This window comes from Dendroctonus ponderosae, unplaced genomic scaffold (assembly GCF_020466585.1).
Source record: "Dendroctonus ponderosae isolate FM_Combo_2020 unplaced genomic scaffold, Dpon_F_20191213v2 Dpon_F_20191213_5, whole genome shotgun sequence".
Lineage (NCBI taxonomy): Eukaryota > Metazoa > Arthropoda > Insecta > Coleoptera > Curculionidae > Dendroctonus > Dendroctonus ponderosae.
This window is the reverse complement of record NW_026018715.1, coordinates 5,828,888-5,848,267: the sequence shown is the minus strand read 5'-3', so window position 1 is coordinate 5,848,267 and position 19,380 is coordinate 5,828,888.

Below are 19,380 nucleotides of genomic sequence, written 5' to 3'. Positions count from 1 at the left end.
ATAAACACTGGAAACTGTTTTAAGGGTGTATATAAAATACATTCTGAGTTTATGTGTACAGGTATACATTTAGCATTAATCGATGCTTATTTTCATTAACTTGTGAAAGATTAGTAGAAAATTTAAAAATTTTACCACACAATTTAAGTAAAATAACTAAAATGCGTTTTAGACAACGGCTGAGAGCGGATATTCGACTGTTAAATAGGAAGTGAAATATATTTTCTGTATTTATTATTAACATTAATAGCAAATAAAGTTAACTATTTAAAAAGTTAGAAATTAACCAGAAAATAATACATGCTTTAACTTTTTCGAATTAATGAATCTGTTGAGCCTTTGCTGTTGCTTATCAGTGCAAAAATATAAAGCCTTAGCTCACATCCGGTATGTATTATATATTAAAATAATGTTAATATATTCATGCTAAGACTACAGTGTACCAAGAGTGGTGAACATTAAATTCGTCCTTGTAACGCCACCTATTTGCTCCTATCGAAATTTTTAACGTTGAACGATCCAGTTCTGGATTATAGCAAACTTCCAAAGTTCAGATCGGGTTTAGGTTTTATTAAAGCGCATTGAATTTGAATGAAAGTGAATATTCACACGGTTCATACGCATACAGCTCTAAGTTGCTCTAAGTTCTGATACTTTGACTTAAGCATTATTTGACTTATTAAAAAATCGCCTTTAAGACTAACCAATTTGAGTCTACAAAGACTTCCGAAAAATCTTGTTGGTCGCTTTTTTGTTTCCTATAAATTCCCATAGCAGGTTCGTAATATTCCAATATACGTAACAAATTCCAGTTCAAAAGACATCAGGAAAACGTTTTGATGACAACTTAAGAACCAAGAAGCATATATCTAACATTAAAGGCCGGAATAAAATATAATAAACTTATCTATAAGTACATATAAATATATCTAGAAGCTTTTAGAAGTGAAATAGTTCTGAAACTAACGTAAGCAGCAAACTCCTACGATCTACCAAACATTTTGGCAATTGATGGGAAATTTTGATAAACTCGTACGGCTTATCTACCAATTTGTGAATGTTGCACGTAGCAATTGTTTTAACTTCGTGTTGGGCATTTAAATTTCTCATAATGCTTCACATGGTTTATTTCGTAAGTGTTTTGAAGAGCTAGAGCGTAGGTTTCAAATCGGGAAGTAACAAAATTTTGTTATTTATTCCATTTTGTTAAGGTAAATATTGTTGAGCCTGCAAAATCAATCTCCATTCATGAAAATTTACATTGACCTTAATGGAGTTATTTTTAATTAATGAAGACTTAATAAATTGATGGAAAAGAGCTGCAAACTGACTTTATTACCCTGAACCTGGTTATCGATCAACCGTACTTAACTTGCCAAAAGGGGCATTTCGCGAAGCAATAATTGAAATTATTGCATGGCAGTTTCATGGGAATTCCTAAATAGATTTCTTCAATCTGTAAATGTCAACATTGAAATAAATAATTCTTGCTTACTTACACTGTGTGAAACGTGTCTTGCTCACATACATAACAACTAGCTATTAATAAAGAACGTACACATTTTATTAAGGTTTTCTGAATATCATCATTTGATAAATCAACAATTTCAGCATTTTATTCTCTCGTCAGGTTAAGCAAATACGGTGTTATAGTTATGGAAATCTTCAATTAGAAATTTGTTATGAACGAAATCGAGCACTGCTAAATAATTAGAATGAAAAAATCAACAACATATATTTTTCATGTTTTTCAAAGTCATTGATTAAGTAATTACCTTATCTGTTATATGAAAACGATACTTTAAAAATAAATGATGAGGTACCGAGAAGCTTTTGTTATTAACTATTATAAACTTTGAGATATTTAAGAAAATTATTTTATTAATTCCAATTTTAATGTTTCAAAAGTGTTTCTACATTGGATGGATTTTAAAGAATAGGTACTAGGATCTGTGTGCGCCCAAGTGTTCTTTTTCTTCAGAATTTCCATGATTCGAAATATAAATCAAATACATTTATCAAAATATGTAATAATTTTGAGTTTAAAAGATAAGAAACTAATGAACGAAATTTGTATTCGTTTAATAGTTGATTTTGCGATTCAGTGCTACGCTAGTTTAACGTCAATGTGTTTTTTGGGATGGCGTTTGGAAAAAATCATACAAATGTGGTCGCATTTTGTAAACCTGCAATGTTTCTCCATTTTTTACTATAGTCTTTGAATCACCCTAAAATAGGAAGGTTTTAACCTGAAATCCAATGATCCAATCCAAATGATATTTTCATCAAACTGTCTACATCTGCTACGCGGCGGTAAGATAAAGGAACATTTTTATAATTGAAAATAGTAAAATGTGAAATCTGAGGAATGTGAACAGAGAGAAACAAAAACATTTCCGTTGGTCTCAAATTTGAAAGCCCCTACTCTGTCATTGAGCTTCCATCATTTTACCAATAATTTATAGAGAATCAATATACAGGGTGTTTTAAAACACAGACGTCACTGTCGGATTAGTTTTTAGTGCTAAAAGTTAATAAACGAAGGATTCCGAATGAATAAAATTATATTAAAGTATTTCCATTTTTTATGGAAACATCTTCACTGTTTCCAAAATTATCTTATTTTACGAATATGTGTTCCCTTTCATTAGCATCAGCTTCCTTATTTCCGAGAAACGAGAGGAATTACATCTTATTTTGTTAACTGTATTACTTTCATTTACTTGATTAAAAATTTAATCAGGAATTTTACATTATCAAATTATTTTTAGAATAGAAAATTCTTCTAATTTAAAACAACGTATCGGTCGTTCTACTCTATTAGTACCTATCACGACCCATTAAATTAGCATCTGAGTGTATTTTTTAGCAGAAATCATAAAATATATTTTGAATGAATCTGATTATGTTCAACTGGTGGAGTTATAGAATATCAGATTAAAGCGAGGGTCTGGTAATAAAATAAACCAGTCTATCAGGCATTGGTCTTTGAAAATGTCAGCTCGTTAACGTGGCAGAACTGATTGCTTCCGGTGCACGGGAAATTACAACTTCCGTCGTTACTACTCAGCGATTGAACAGAACTGTATGAGTACCCAGACCGTATAATAGTTGCCTGAGTATACAGAAAGCTATGTATATGCAACTTGACCATAATATGTGCTTGAACGTCCAAATATTTAATACTACATACAATTCGTTTCGCAACAAAGTAATAGTGATATAAATAAAATAATGTTTCTCCCTAAAAGACTACAGATGAATATTGAAAACCATATTTAACTTAAAAAAAACAAACACATAGGCACAAAGTTCTACATATTTGCTCAAAATATCTACATTTACCAAAAGGCGTTCTTTGGGATAAAGATTCATGTTTTCATGCTAATACGTTAATAATTAATATAATCAATATTACAAATTCAAAACGGAGAAACATTGATTTATAACTAGAACGTTGTTATAAAAAGGTTATAAAAAATTGATGACGGAAAATGCAATAAGTAATGTCTTTCAAACTAGTCAATCTTAAAACTGTTGCGTCAATATTTAGAGTTGCTCTAAACACTGATTGCTTCTTTTTCTAGTTAACTTTACTTGTTTAAACATTTGTTTTATTTTAATACCTTTTGACGCTAAAAAGTAATTGAAATAACAGATAAATCAGGTTTGAGCACACTTTTTGTCTATACAAGACAGTTTAGCTGAATTACGAAGTGCTTGAAAACTATTTTGCTTTCATTGTGCTTGTGAAAACTAATTGCTCAGTTGTTTTAAAGGTGTAACGATTTATAAAATGGCTTACTTACTAACTATTTTTCTATATCAAAAAGATGAGAACAGGCTGTTGTACTTGGCACTGGTTGCAAATGCCTGAATATGAGAATGATTACAAGCAGTTTAAATGTTTAAACGTTTATATTGCCGAGACATAAGTATAAGACTGTCCAAATGGTCTTTATCATAAAGTTTCAACAAATGAACTGAAATTAAGATTTTTCACTCCGTTCTTAGCTTATTGACTAACATTCAGTGGCGAATCCGGGATTTGGATATGCTAGAAATAGTGGAAAATAGCTGAACTCAAGGTAAAAACCATTTTGATAAAAGGTGCCAGAAACTGTTCTTTGCACTTCACACTTTAAGCGCTTCAGTCTCTAAAAGTAAATTAAATCAATCAGTCAATTTAATAAATGTTTTGGTACTTACAGCAATAACTAATGTAAACCTGTCTGGATTGAGAGTTCAAAAGCTAAAAAAAATCCATGCCTCGTAAACAACTGAAATTAGTGGTAAAGATTTTAATTAATCGTAAGAGTATTTATATAAAATCTGCAGAAAACCATAATTTCTTTCAAACAAATTTTGGTGTTTTTGTGGACTTCGTAATGATGCGAATATGCTCAAATCAGCCCTAATTGATTTACAATTACCGCATTGAGTCGACACAGATGCAAACAGGAAACCAATTATATCGAAATATTTCGCTCGTGATTTTACCAAAATTCTAATTGTGAACTAAGCATGCACAATAAATACATCCTAAAATAAAATATAAATGTTTCGGCCAGGTTTTGATCAAAGACCAATGCAACAGAAGTCGCTGTGTAAAATCTTTTTTAGATTGTAACATTTTAAAAGTATTTTTAATATTTTAATTTAACAAAGTAGCATTAATCGGTGATTTTATAATCTCATATCGTGAAAGTTTTAAAGCATAATAGACATAATCAATTTTACTTAAATTAACGCGGACTCATTCAAAGTAATACGAAATTTATTACGGAAATGAGTCTGTAGGTAACGCACTATTTGTAATTTTAATTTATGTATGCATTAATAGCAAAATTTTACAGCTTTCCGTCCATTGGAAAATTTTCGATGGAAGCTTTATTTAAAAAGAAACATAAGAAATGTGTTTTCTCAATTTTAAGGCTCGCTTCGTTCGATTTGGCAGCAGAGCCTTCCAGTGATACTCAGAGCAATGCACAACAACTGACACTTTTTCAGTCACCAAATAAATACCGAGAAAGGGCTACATTCCTACCGCGTATGTAAGATAAACACAGCACAAGGACACATTAAACCAATGGCTTATTGAACACCGGTACAAATTGAGCAGGAGTTAATTAACCAAATGCGAGAAGCTGGTCGAGAAGAGTGCAAGGTGATTACACAGACACTAACCTGTTTGGAGTTAAAGACTGAATTGTTATTATATTTTTTGTTTCCTGTGTTTCAGTCAAAATGTGAAATCAAAATGTTCAAATCGTTTATTTCATACTACGTTTCGGACGCGAGTTTTAATGTAGTTGCTCTATACATTTACATTGCAATGTAGACAATAATTCAAACAAATGTGAGGTTTTGAAGGCAGCCAAGCTTATAAAGAATCTAATTTTTCCCAATTATGGGTTTGTTTTGAATTTTAAATCTGATAAAGGCGCTGTTGTCTCGCCAAAACGTAATATGAAATGAACGATATGAACATTTTATTTCACATTTTGACTGAATCGTAGGATAGAAAAAATAATAACCATTACACGCAACATAATTACATTAACATAACAATTTTTAATATTCAAGTCTTGCTAAAGCTGAGTTGCTCTATACATCTAAAATATTTTATTAAAAGTTCCACTTCTAAAGACGCACGAACAGAAGACAGACTCAAAGTAATAACAAAGTGATGTCTATTCTGTTTAATCCTTTGAGCGGCAAATTTTGACATTTCAAGCTAAAAAAATTATGCATAATTTAGTAGAAAGAGCTAAATGAATTTTTAATTATGACCCTGAAAATCTGTGTGCGCGTAAATCCTTGGGAGCTTTTAATAAGAGGCACGAAGAAGCGCTAAATATCTGATGAAATTAGTACGTGAGTTTGTATATACTGTTTCAGTATGACATGTATAAACAACAAAGCAAGAAAATCTGTAAGTTTGGCTGAAATTTTGGCAAAACTTTTTTATTTTTCTAATAGTTACCAGTAGCATCATATAATAGACATCCATATAATACTGAATTATTTCTACTATAGATTTTCACTTATAAAATCAAAAACTATTTTTGATCAAACATAGCTAGGCAAATGTGTTTAGATCCTCGAAAACATGTTAATAAAATACTATCTTGTGAATCCTTAGAGGCAGTTAAATTTTTCATCAAAATCAGGAAGTGTCAAATCAACATCTTCTCAAAACTTTTTGAAAACGTAAAGGGGTGATGTAAACTAAGAATGCGGAAGTAGAAAGAAATATAATACGAGAATAATATATTTTATAATATATAAACTGATCAGACAATAATTTTTTTAAACACGAAAAACATTGGTTATGCATCACAGAAAGTAAAAGTTTGCATACAGATTTTAAGTTATTAAAATTTGAAAAATAATTTAGTTTAGCTTCAGTTTCAATTAAGCACAATCTATAGTCAATAAAGTTTTCAAACGATTCTATTTATCTATACAAAATTCCAAAAAGAAACTAAAAAATGTTATAGGTAGGGAATGAAATTGGAAATAGAATAAGTGACTATGAGTCGTTTTGAAGATAGTGTAGGTTCTGGTTTTTATTGTACGTTTCATTACTTTCACTATTTAGGGATAAAATCTCTTTTGCTCATTAATCGAGCAGAAGATGATATATTTACATTCATAAACCTGGAAAATAAAAACTTACTATAAAACACTGCGTAAATCATCAGACACCAATTATCAATTCATATCAATTAAAATTTAACCTTATGGGACTTAATTGACTTGCCCAGGGTCAAATTTAGCCTTCGCGATTTTCAATTTACCCGAAATCCAACTGCATCGGTCAAAAACCAATTTAATTTCCCCAGTTTTTTGTCAGTTATTCATCTGTTTACAAAGTCAGGGGGAAAAGGATTCGGCTAATTAGATTTTTCATTTTCATCAAACCATAGATAATTTCCAACATACCTTTCACAAATTTGGATTCAATAATTGGTATAACCCGATGACCTATAGGAAAGCAGTTCGAAATTGAGGGCCATGGACCCCAGGGGTAACAACGCAAATATTGAGGAGTGAGTTATGTTTTCAGAAATGTGTGTAGCATTTGGATACAGTAGTTTCGTTTACTCAGGTTATTCTTTTAAAATTCCATACATAAATGTTGCATAAAAGTAAGTAATTTTCTTAACTAGAAAAGTGATTTGTAACAACATAGTCAAAACTAGTTTATTATTATTGACCCATTAACTCAACACAATATTTTTTAGCGTGATTAATAGTGAATAGTGAATATAGCTTTTACATTACATGATATTCAGAAGTGTTTTCCGATAACATCTTTACTAATTCTTAATACATTTCACAATAAAAATGCTTCAAAAATTATGATCACTGCATTGAGACCAAAGTTATTAATATGTCTCTAGCAAATGAAAAACATTTGTTATTTGTACGATCAGGAAGCTTTACAGCCACAGTAGCCTTAATTCCGTTAATTGTAAATTACTTTCTCAAAATTTGTACAATCGAACAAGGTATAGAGTAGCAAAGAAATTTAATATTTTCAATCTTATTAGGCGCTTGAAGAAATTTCCAAGAAACCATGTACTATTGAAAATAAGGAAGGAATTTTGGAAAACGTAATCAATAATTATGATTTAGGAAATATCTTACTTTCCGCAAAATCATCACTTCTTATTACGAACCTTCTGTGACGAACAGCGGCAAAATTTAAAAAAGGATCCAATAGCTAGAAACAATGAATTAATTTAGTACAAACATCTATTAAAACAACGGAAACGCACTCATAAATCATATGAAATACAGTTTTAAAGCACTACTAGGATAACTAGTTCCAACCGGCTAGCAAAATGTTCTCCTTTGTTCAGTTAAGACGACAAATTAACACAATTGATACACCAAATACAATTTACTGAGATTGAACTTGCATGCACCAATACATAGAAATATAAAATAATCTAAAACAATATACATATACAGTATTGTTTTAGTATCGCTTCAAATAACAGACAAAATTCGTCAAACATTTTTGATGTGATTTTTTTTATGATGAATATTAATTTGATGCTTTACCTATATGAATATGTATTCTATACTTTATTGGATTTGAAGAAGAAGGCCATCTGATAGTCGTTACATCATACATACATTTTTGACAGCGTACAAAATATTCAAATATATATCCATTGAATATCGCAAAAATGATGAACTTGATGCAAGCAAAATATTGTTTAATTATATGTTTGCAATGATGCTACCAATTATTTTTTGAGTCCAGAATAAATCCCCCATAGCCGATTTAGTGTGGTTCTCTTCAGACAAGTTTTTTCAGTCCAAAAAACATTATTTAAGAATTAGTGAAAGTAATAATAATAATTTTGCTTGGCTGAATTCGGTGTGATTATTTATAAGTATTATTATCAAGAGGCACTAAATGTTTAATAACTAAATCAGGACATAAATCAGATCAAAACAAATGAACTCCAAAAATCATAATCAAACTGAAAATAACATTTATGAATCTTGATCTGCAACTTGCCAAAGTTGAGCAAAGGTCCAAAACTCCCACTGATTCATAATGGTGTTAAAAAAACTAACATGGTCAACAAAAAATAAATGCCATTAAAATAGAGCAAAAAACTGGTCCGGCGAGGCAAATTCCGAGGCTCTTAATGCAGCGAGCAAGTGAAAAATGTACAGATCATGACTTGATTTGAATGTAGATCTACCATTTAGACACCCTTTGCACAACATATCACGCTGGAAAACTGCTAATTTTCAAAAACATTTGACAAATGGTTAATCCGAGGGCGCGTGTGAAAATCAACGCACACACGTTGTTGTTATTCCAGTGCTTTAATGGTGCGAGCAAAGAAAGGTATTCACAAATCATGACTTGACTTAAATGTGATTTTGCCGTTTAGGCCGCTTTCGCACAACAAATCAAGCTATACACGCAAAGATTCGTAAGAATTTCGCAAAAGGCTAATGAGGGAGCTCCTCTCAAAATCAAGCTATGGATTCTATTCATGGATTTAATGGTGCGAACAAAGAAAATCATTTGACTCTAAATCTGCTACTTAGGCATCCGTTACTCAACAGATCAAGCTGAAAACGCTGAAAGTTTCATCAAACTCAATGGAGCAAAGGACTGATCCGCGAGCATTTAGTGTGGCATAAAAAATCTAACGCGTATGGTCGAATGTGTATATATTGGGCCGAGAAAGCTATTTTGTTTACAACGATAATCCAAACAGATGGAAAGGTGAACTTTGCCTTTGAAACTATAGCCGTATCAACTGGAACAATCTACAACATTGTAAACAAAAAAAAAAGTGAAATCGAACTGCAAAGTTAAACGATGACGCATCGATAGAGCGACCAAGCAGAAGATTATATCACAATGTTCGTTCTGTAGCTGGGTGTTCGAATTGTGGCAAAAAACTTCAATATCGCATGGTTTTCTTCTTAAATCGGTGCAAATGTTCAGTTTAATACAGGCAATGAACCGGATCCGTCATCAGTTCTTTGTACTTTTGGCCAAACGCGTTCATCGTCGGGATGTAGGGAGTGACTAAGTGCCACTGAGGAAAATGCACCAGATCCTACCTGTTATCTACAGGAGTGAAGTTTTCAAAATGTAAAGTCTTTTCAGAGTTTTCAGTTTGAAGTCGATCTCCCTTGTGTGTCCAAGTGTAAAGTTTCCAATTTGAAGTGCATCTTCATTGTGTGTTGGGTAGAAAATGGAGGATGGACTGGATGGAGCGCCTACTTGCGTAATACTGGTAAGAAGGAACTCTATCTCTAAATACCTTTTGTTGGACTGATTTTTCAGTTATTTTTCAAATAATCGACCGTTGGGCTTTTGTTTTACTAAAAATATTTTTCTGTCTTTCCAGATGGCACGATGCAGATTCTGGTAAGTTTGGCATTACTTTACCCCTGGTTGTCATGTAGATCACTTTTAGGCTCATATGGGCGTATATTTCATATTTTTGCATGCAATATTTATTCGACGAAGAACGACGAGGGAGGTTCTGGATTCTGGATGAGATTTTGAAAAGTTTGAAATTTTATCTTCTTCAAATTAATTTAAAGCCAAGTGTTATACGTTAACAAATTTTACTATTTCACAGCTTTTTATATGAACCTTTACACAATTTAAGTAAAATTAGTGAAATTTTGCCGTAAACTTTTTACTAACACGTAAAATAATCTGCATCATTTATTGGTGTTGTTTCTCTTCTATAATTTACAGCCTACATTTAAGGTTCCTTGTTTTTACAAAAGATATGGTTCTAGTTTTGAAATGTTTAGTTCTTTTCGCTTATTTTTTCAACATCAACTAGACAAGTTTTGCACAGTAGACTATTTTTATATTAACATTTACAATTTAAATGGAAAATAAGGCTGTTCTGCTGTGAACACACTTTGCGTTGTCGTCAAACTAGGTAAATATAGTAGTTATAAGTTGTTTTGCAAATTAAACTTTTTGATGTTTTAAATGCAAGAATAGCCCAGAATCCAGACCAAAGTGTCTAAAGGTAGGTGGAACTTGTTTATTGCTTCTGTGATGGCCTAGCGGATAGCATTCTAAGAAGCTGCAAGTTTAACTCTCTCCATATACTAAAATTGTCCAATGATTTGTGGTCGGGCATCTCAGAGGCCAGGATCCGTCCTTCTATTCCAGTTTTTTTGCCGTCTAGCTATCTTTAAACGCCAGGTGGTCCAGACCAAGATTATAATCAGACTTGTGGCTGTTCTGCTAAATTTGAGCCACTAAAGTTGAGTTTTTTTAGGAAAAAATGCGCTTTTATAGAAATTTGTTGGTCTGGATCAGGACGGCAACTTATTTTGTAGAAGTAGGTGGCAACCGGGGTTGTAGTTTCTATTTTTGCATTTGCAACATTTATGCTGCTCGTATGTCCAGATGGGAGGAGTTTATTTGGCGGCTTTTGCGTAATTTATAGGGCGGTTTTTTGACAAATTTAGATTGCAACTTGAGCGGAAATTTTGGTGCGGTTTGAGCGAATTTTATATAGCGGTTTTTTAGTATTAGTAGCTTCCTTAATTTTACCAATGCTAGGTAAGTTTTTTAAATATTTTTCCTATTTACACATTCTTTCCTTATACCTTTCAACATGTATCAAGACTTTTTTCCACTTTTCTTAAGAATACAAGGCAACTATTTAGAATCTATGCATTTATTAAAAATGTGTTTCTCTTGTGGCAATATTTGCTACTTTTTGTACTACAATTTTGAACGTTTACTTTTTCTTTTTTTCTAGGTAATTAGAGTTGTCTTATAGCTTTGAGGCTACATGTGACGCAAAATTCTCACAATTTTTCACGGAAACTAACTCTCTACGGCCTCTGTTGATTCCTAATAAGGAGCGTAGAAAAATTCATATTTTGTCACATTTTTTATTATTTCGTTATTTCAGTGGTATGTATGTGTGTCTATACAGGGTGTCCGGTCAAAATACGCAAAAAATTAAAATCGTAAGCCTACATGCAAAATGTAGGTATGACATTTTGAACAAGTTCTATAAGTGTTATCATCTACAAACAAATTATAACTAAATCCATGAAAACTCTACAAAACATATTCGGACTTGGACCCTTAAACAGAAAGATTTACTCTAGGTACACTGAACAATCCATAAAAGTCGAAAAAGTTTGATCTTATGGTTCTGCATAAGATAATTATCCCCGGCCAAAAACCTTTGCAATATTTGTTGACTTATGTAGTAAAATACATATTAATTATTCCTGTTCCTCGCTATGAGCAAAAAAATGGTTTAGTCCCAGTGAATTAAGGAAATAACTTAGCAAGTCGTTTATTTTCAGCAAGTGGATGCAGCTCTGCAGGATGTTTTCTTTTATTCCGGCGACTTAATATGATTTGCACATTTTGAAACTTTTGTCGGCGACAAAAAGCAATCTCATAGAACTGAACGTAATTATGTAAATTTGTAAATTGAGGAAATTAATTTCTGGAAAATTCCGCGTCAACCAAATTGTGTTGGAAAGAACGATATTGTCACCAATTTTTACTATATATTGTATATTAAATTTCCCTAAATGATATAGGCAATGAAACATATGGCCAAGATGGATTCAATCGGCTTTTACACCCAAACTAATTTTTGAACCTTTTAACCTATTTAAGATTGTGATTTTTATTTCTGGAAAACATAAACAGTTTTTTAGATATTTTTTTATATTTAGACTCATATCAATGTGCAATATTTGGAAGGATAAAGGTTTAAAAATGTTTAAGAAGTTTCTAATGCAGACCCAATATAGTCGGTTCCGGAATTTGAACTTACAAAAAATTTTTGAGGCATTCTCGAACGGGAAACTATATTTAAAGCCTTATATCCACTTAAGACGATTGATGTATACTATTTATAGTACTATTCATAGTATATATCGATCATGGTGGTTTGTCTAAATTTAATAACKTCAAGAATCGATGGAACAAAATATAATAACTTTTAAAGTTTCGGWCAAATTCGTTAGGATAATGTGCCTGTATGATATGAACTTTTGTTCAAAATCGCATCGCTTCGGGGATAGTGGATAAAATGAGAATTTTTTGCGACTTTCCTTCATACGTTTGAAAATTCGGAACACTACATTTTAAGTTTTAACTGCATAGCTCTATTTTCGTGTTTCAGCATTTCAACAAAAACATATTTGCAGTAAACATTTACACATGTGTATTAATTGCATCAATTAGAACCTTTTTGTCTCTTATAATTTTTCGACGTTTTGCGATGTTGATGCAGAATATTTATTATTTCTGAATGAATATTAAACCAGCATTACCCTGTATTTTAGAAGCGTCCTTCCCGAATAAGCATCTATTCTTTATACAATATGTGCTAAATAACTCGTTTTGTATAATAAAAGTAGTTCAAAATACTTGGTTTACAATTGAAAGAAAAATTAGCCCCTGCATCTTTTACTTTATCTTTAATGATAAAATTGTTAACATCGTAATTAAACTAAATTGAAGGAAACAGTGAAGATCCACAGCAAAAAACATGAATGGAATACTTAGGGTGTCTCTAAAATGTGCAAAAATTGCTAGCGCAAATTCCAAATAATAAGATATTACTATTTAACCCAACTGAACTCAGTCCAATAGTTCAATAGCTCAATAAAATGAATATAACACACAAAAATTTGGAAGTGGATAAATTCCGATTGCTTGAAGTGATTTGGTTTAAGGCCTTAAACGTTTGATAAAAATTAAGTGCCTCAGATAAATTTTACACATGGTGAAAATGAAAAAATGCAAACTTTCTTAAAGTTTAGCATGTTCTTGGTTGGACAATAAGAAAGTTTTTTGGGATCTGAACACCAAAGGTTTAAAGATAAACCAAATAGCTCAAAACGATTTTTTTATTTTTCGACCATCTCTTCTATTTGCAAAAAGTAGCCTGGAAAAACGGCTTTTTGGTCTCGCAGCGATCACTTTTCGGCTCTTCTCGGTACATTGAATGTTTTTATCAAGGCGACTGCGAAGTTTTAGCACTTTTAGCTTCAGCATGAATCTTAGACTTTGCCAATCGGTTCAAAAAGTAATAATCACTGCAATATCAAGCAGTTCATTTTTTAAGACCACTCTGGAAATTAACGAAATGAGCGCAACATTCAAAATTATTTTTCGAAATTTCAAGATACGAGGTCTATCCTATTGCCTGTGATGTTGAAACACAAATAAATTTCTTTTGTCCAATTGAGAGATGTGAAACCTTCAGCACTTTTGCAGGGTTTTATTTGCCACCCGGTAGAAAGTTAGGTAAACCACTAATTTTACGCAAAAACACGCTCTAACTGAAAAATAATTGCACTAAATAAGGCTTTAAACAGAAACGAAATCGCTCTCAGCAATCGGAATTTATCCAATTATCCAAAATTAATAGAAATTTGTCCGAGGAACGTCTATTTTGTTGAGCAGTTTATATTATTGCGAAGATACAGTGTCAAACGTTCAATTGGTTTTTAGCTTTTTGTAAATATTTTCCTTGGAAACTGAGGTATCGTCACAATATTCAGGGTTTTGGGCGAAATAATACGATTTGCTCTAATTATCCTTATAGAATGCATAGAATTATACCAAACATACCTGAGCAATTTTGGCCATCAGATTTAACTTCGAGTCCCAACAAATGCAAACAAAACGCCGCAGCGAAATAATGTGACAAAAGAACACTTTTTCCAGGAGGAGTGCATTAAGAACTAAAAGAAACGTGTAATTTTAATAGAATTTATTACCGAAATCGCTCACTTTCGGATCGATGTAATTGAATTGTAATATGTAATGTAAATAACTTTCACCATCCTTTCGCCTCAACAGTTTGTGGAATTATTTTTCAGTACCTTTTAGAGACACCCTGTATTTTAATATTATAATCTTTCGATGCAAAGTCCATGGATAAATAAGTTTACGAAGCATTAGAGGTATTGTAGTTTATAATATTATGTAAAGTGGCATTCACTTTTCAGTTACGCATGAACAAGCGACTACCGTGTATGAAAAAGCATTTAAAATGTAAATTTGAAAATTTGAATTTTTATTGAAGCACCCCTTTATACAATTTTTACGCCAAATCAGCGCACAGTGATAACACTGGAGCAATAGCAATTAGTAGAAATATTGATCAGAACTGATCTGTTCACATCCAATTAATAATCTGGGTCACCTAACACTAGATTGCTTTTTTTTTTTGGAAACATTCTTAATATATTCAACAGCAAGTTGTATAATATAAAACGCACGCATTTCAAAATGTAGCTAATTGCCTTTTTTCCGACTTTTCGAAATTAGCCCATACTCCTTCAATTATCCAGAAAGTCGCATCCCGCTTGACGCAACTGGAACCGAAGCCCTAATGCTATTGGCGTTCCCTTAATTTAAAACACAAAGGTACTCAAATTATCTTTTTAATTTAGTGTGACGGGAAAAATGGTCCTGAAAGTCTGTTTACATATTTAACCGGGGGATTTAACTTTGTTCGTGGACCTAATTAAATTGTCTTTTTGCATCGTAAAGCTAATGTAATATGCAGATTTTAAAAAATTCACTTTGACTTTACTCTTTCCGGTTACGTAGAATCTCGTTTATTAGTTTATACAAGGGCCGAAAAGTAAAAAAACTTTGCCGTTGTTATTATGCGTAGTTACATTATAATTGTGTTTTTTTTTAAGTAGTAAGTAAATATATAATACGAAGTGATTTTAACGAAATTAGTAATATTGAAGTCTTAATGGATTATTTGAATTATTATCCTCCTAAATATAATAGAAACATTTTTCAACGTTTTATAGGTAAATAACAGTGAGATATAAAATTACTAATAAATTAAATTTAAGTGATAATATTGACTTAAACTTGTGAAGCTTTGAACAGTGGAACACATAAGGATTCTATCTTTCCTGTGCAGAAATTCGGTTTATATTGTTCACTGTTGAGTGATGTTTCTCAATCTCGGCCCCATAATATAACATCTTCTTAATGTTTATTTATATCTTATATCTATTAATCTGAACAAGCAAATGTATTTGCTGAAAAGTTGGTATTAACTCAGGAATATTTTTTCTAAAGACCACAACAATTCGATTCCTAATATTTTACACTAAAGTTAGGCAAGTTTCGTAAAATTGATGTTCATCGATCGAAACCCAAGTAGTTAAGCTGCAATCCGTTTGATACATTTTTTAAGTACAGGGTGGCAACTTCTCAAGACCTTTTTGCAACAACAATTTCAATTGAGCAAGAACAATTGAGGACATCAAGAATGTCTGCATAACCAGAAAAAAATAATACGATTCAATAAAAAAAATATATTTGACTCAAAGCCAATTTTTAGCCGCATTTAAGGATTTGTATCTCTAAAATAATGTTTAACTAATCTCGATTCCAAATTATCTACCACTTGTCTTCTTCGTTAAACCGTTTGGATGACATCCAGTAAAAATGGCCATTTGGAGTTTTCTTATCTTTTAGGAAGTTACACTCACGCCTAAGTTATAGAAATTGAAATGGCTAGAACTTCCGCGCACTTTTGCTCAGCTGATAAAAATACTGTAGCCACCGTGTATATAAGATATGAAGATGGCTAAGCCTGCAAAATGTTAACTCTTTTAGGCAAAAACAGAAGATTTTTTATTTGTAAGTTATGGAGGCAAGTTTGAATTAATTACACTAAACAGTTTCAAAGCAAAATAATCAAAAAGTTACCCAATCGATTCGGTTTTACTTACCAGATTTTCATGGATAGCATATAATAAGAAGGTTGAACTTAAGGAACGTGGGACCTTAGATAACTTTGATACTTTCATCTATCAATAATGATAACTTTAATATACAGGGTGTCCCGTAACCAAATGATCAAAAAGATACTGCAATATTATTTGCATCAAAAGAAGACGATCTGACTTAACTTTTATTAACAAAAAATGTCTGGCTCGTCTGCTATTAATAGTTAAAAATCTCCAAAAAAATATCTTTTTTTAAATATTGGGAGAATGGTACGATGTATTTGAGTAAAACTCGCTGTGAATTTGTTCTTATGTAAGACTCATATTTTGATGGAACAATTGAGTTCAGCCGTTTTCGACAAGTGGTGAATTCTTGAGTGTCACAAAAACTACCAGACCTTTTTGTTTGGTGGGTAGAATCACTCTTTTTTTTTTGGTTGATGCAGTAATCATTTATTCGCAATTTTGGGCTCTTTGTAAAATCTTGTAACACTCATAGTTTTTGCGCAAAAAAATGTGTCTGTTATCTTGCCACTTAACAATGTTAGACATTAACTGCAAATATCGTGATACGAGGCATAAATTAATTGCCAATACATCTCAAAAATTCGTTTCGAATGATCTTTTCTACCGAAGAAGTGACTGACATAGTCAAAGTATTAGGGTTTTGTAAAGACAACTTGCGTGAGCGTACGCGTTTCAGCGGCGCATATTTGCAGTTAATGTCTAAAATGTCTAACATTGTTAAGTGGCAAGAAAACAAATATATTTTTTTTGCGCAAAAACTATGAATACTACAAGATTTTACAAAGAGCACAAAATTGTGAATAGGTGATTAGTGCAACAACAAAAAAAAGAGTTGATTTCATCCACCAAATAAAACGTTCTGGTAGTTTTTGTGCCACGACACTCCAGAATTCACCACTTGTCGAAAACGGCTGAACTCGATGGTTTCATCAAAATATGAGTCTTACATAAGAACAATTTCACAGCGAGTTTCGCCAAATAAATCGATCGTACCATTATCCCGATATTTCAAAAAATAATTTTTTTTGAAGAACTTTGACCATCAAGGCTGAGGAGCCAGATATTTTTTGTTAATAAAAGTTAGGTCAGGTCGTCTTCTTTTGATCCAGATAATATCGTAGTACCCTTTTGATCATGTGCTTACGGGACACCCTGTATTTTGATTAAACAATGAATAAGTTTTACTTCGATCGTAAAAATCTAATAAATAGTTCACCGAAGAATGCTCATACTAACATTTACTGAAAACTTGTGTAATTTCAGCAACAAATATAGATGTAATAAATATAATAAATAAATGATAATAATATTGACGATTACAAATTTTAAAATTGGTGTTTGCAGAGTAGTCCAATTTTAATGAAAATGTCATATGCACTATTATTTTAAAATATCGCCTAACGGAAGTAAGTAAGGACTTAAGTGCATTGAACTTGCTAAGAGTAGAATTTTTTGGTAGGAAAGTTTAATTCGTTTCGTTTTTTCTGAATCTACAGTTTCTATATCCCTATGTTTATTAAGCCTGTTACTATTAAGACCTCAAATATATTCCGAATTTCGTCCTTTCAACTACTGCCGTTAAGAGATTAACTTATACATTTTTATTGAGGGAGCGCAGTCTTACACCGCCACCTCCGATATTTGACATTTTTAGACCATAGTGTATATGGAGTAATAGTAATAATATATAGTGTCCGTAAATTCTCGCAAACTAAAATTACAACATTCTGTATAATCAAATATAGCTGAGCGTTATAAGGCTTAATTTGATTGTAACATTGTATATAATTAATATCGCCTGTTGAACCCGATCCAAAAATTAAATTCAAATTAAATATCTTGACTCCCGAGATTTTCAATTATTGATGTCGCAAAAAGTATATAAAATAGCGAACTACTCGTAAAGATAATTTTTATAGAACGAAAAGAATATTTTGACACAAAAGAGAGCCTAAAGTAATATTGAATTGTGGTAACACTTAAATTGCTACGTTTTGGAAGAAAATGTTTTACGCCTCAGCAACGAGTCACCCCTAGATTTGCATTTAGAAAGATAAATTTATTTCGATAGTCGAATTGTCCTGCAAAAAAATTATTTATGGGTTTACCCCTTAAGATGACTCTAAATTTTCATAACAAGTAAAAAACAAATTTTCAAATGGTATAGCCCGACACAAACGAAGCGATAAAACGGATACAAAAACTTTCTCACATCTCCTGTTCAAACTTTGTTATTTTTAAGTTTCGTAAGTACCCAGTGGTTTTATGTCAACTAGTAAGTAAGTAACTTTAAACTTAACTAAGTAATTAAATCTTACGTTTGAATATTTCATACGTAAAACTACCTGCTGCGAAAATGCGTGTATTAAAAGATGATTATATTTGGCGTTCTTTTCCTTGTGTTGGGGATTAATTCGGTCCTCTACCTACTTGTAGAACGTGAATTATTAATTGAGGCAAAATTGAAAGGAAAATTCTACTGATGTTAATAATAAAAATTATAGTAATGCGAATACTGCAAATATATTTATTTTGCTTGCGAAAGCAGTGTTTTAAACAGCATAAATAAATATTATGCAGTGTATTTTTTCCATAAGAGTTAAAAGTTGTCAAGTATAAAACTCAGTTAAATGAGGAAAGGTTTGAAAATTTGTAGGGTGTTCTTATAAAGTCTAATAATTTAAAAATCCATAAGTAAATCCAGCTCAAAAGTAATGATTTTAAGTCAGATCAAAATAAGTTTTTTTTTATTATTTTGGATCGAGTCATAACTCGAAAACAACCAGTTTCAGAAAAAAGAGCTATTTCGTCATATTTACTGAACAATTAGCTGTAACTTTTGCATTGATACAGTTTTAGAACCCTTTAGTTTTGTGGTCCTTAGAAATTTGTGCTTATATAGTTATTAAGTAAAAAAGAGCGCCTTGAGACTCTTTAAAAGTCAATCATTTTCGAATGATTTAAAACTTCTTATACCTGTGCAGATTCAAAATGATCCACTTCTTACATTTTTTTTTACTTTGAGGATGAAAAAAACGATTTGTTCTAGAACGTGGAATGATCCTTCCAAATCTC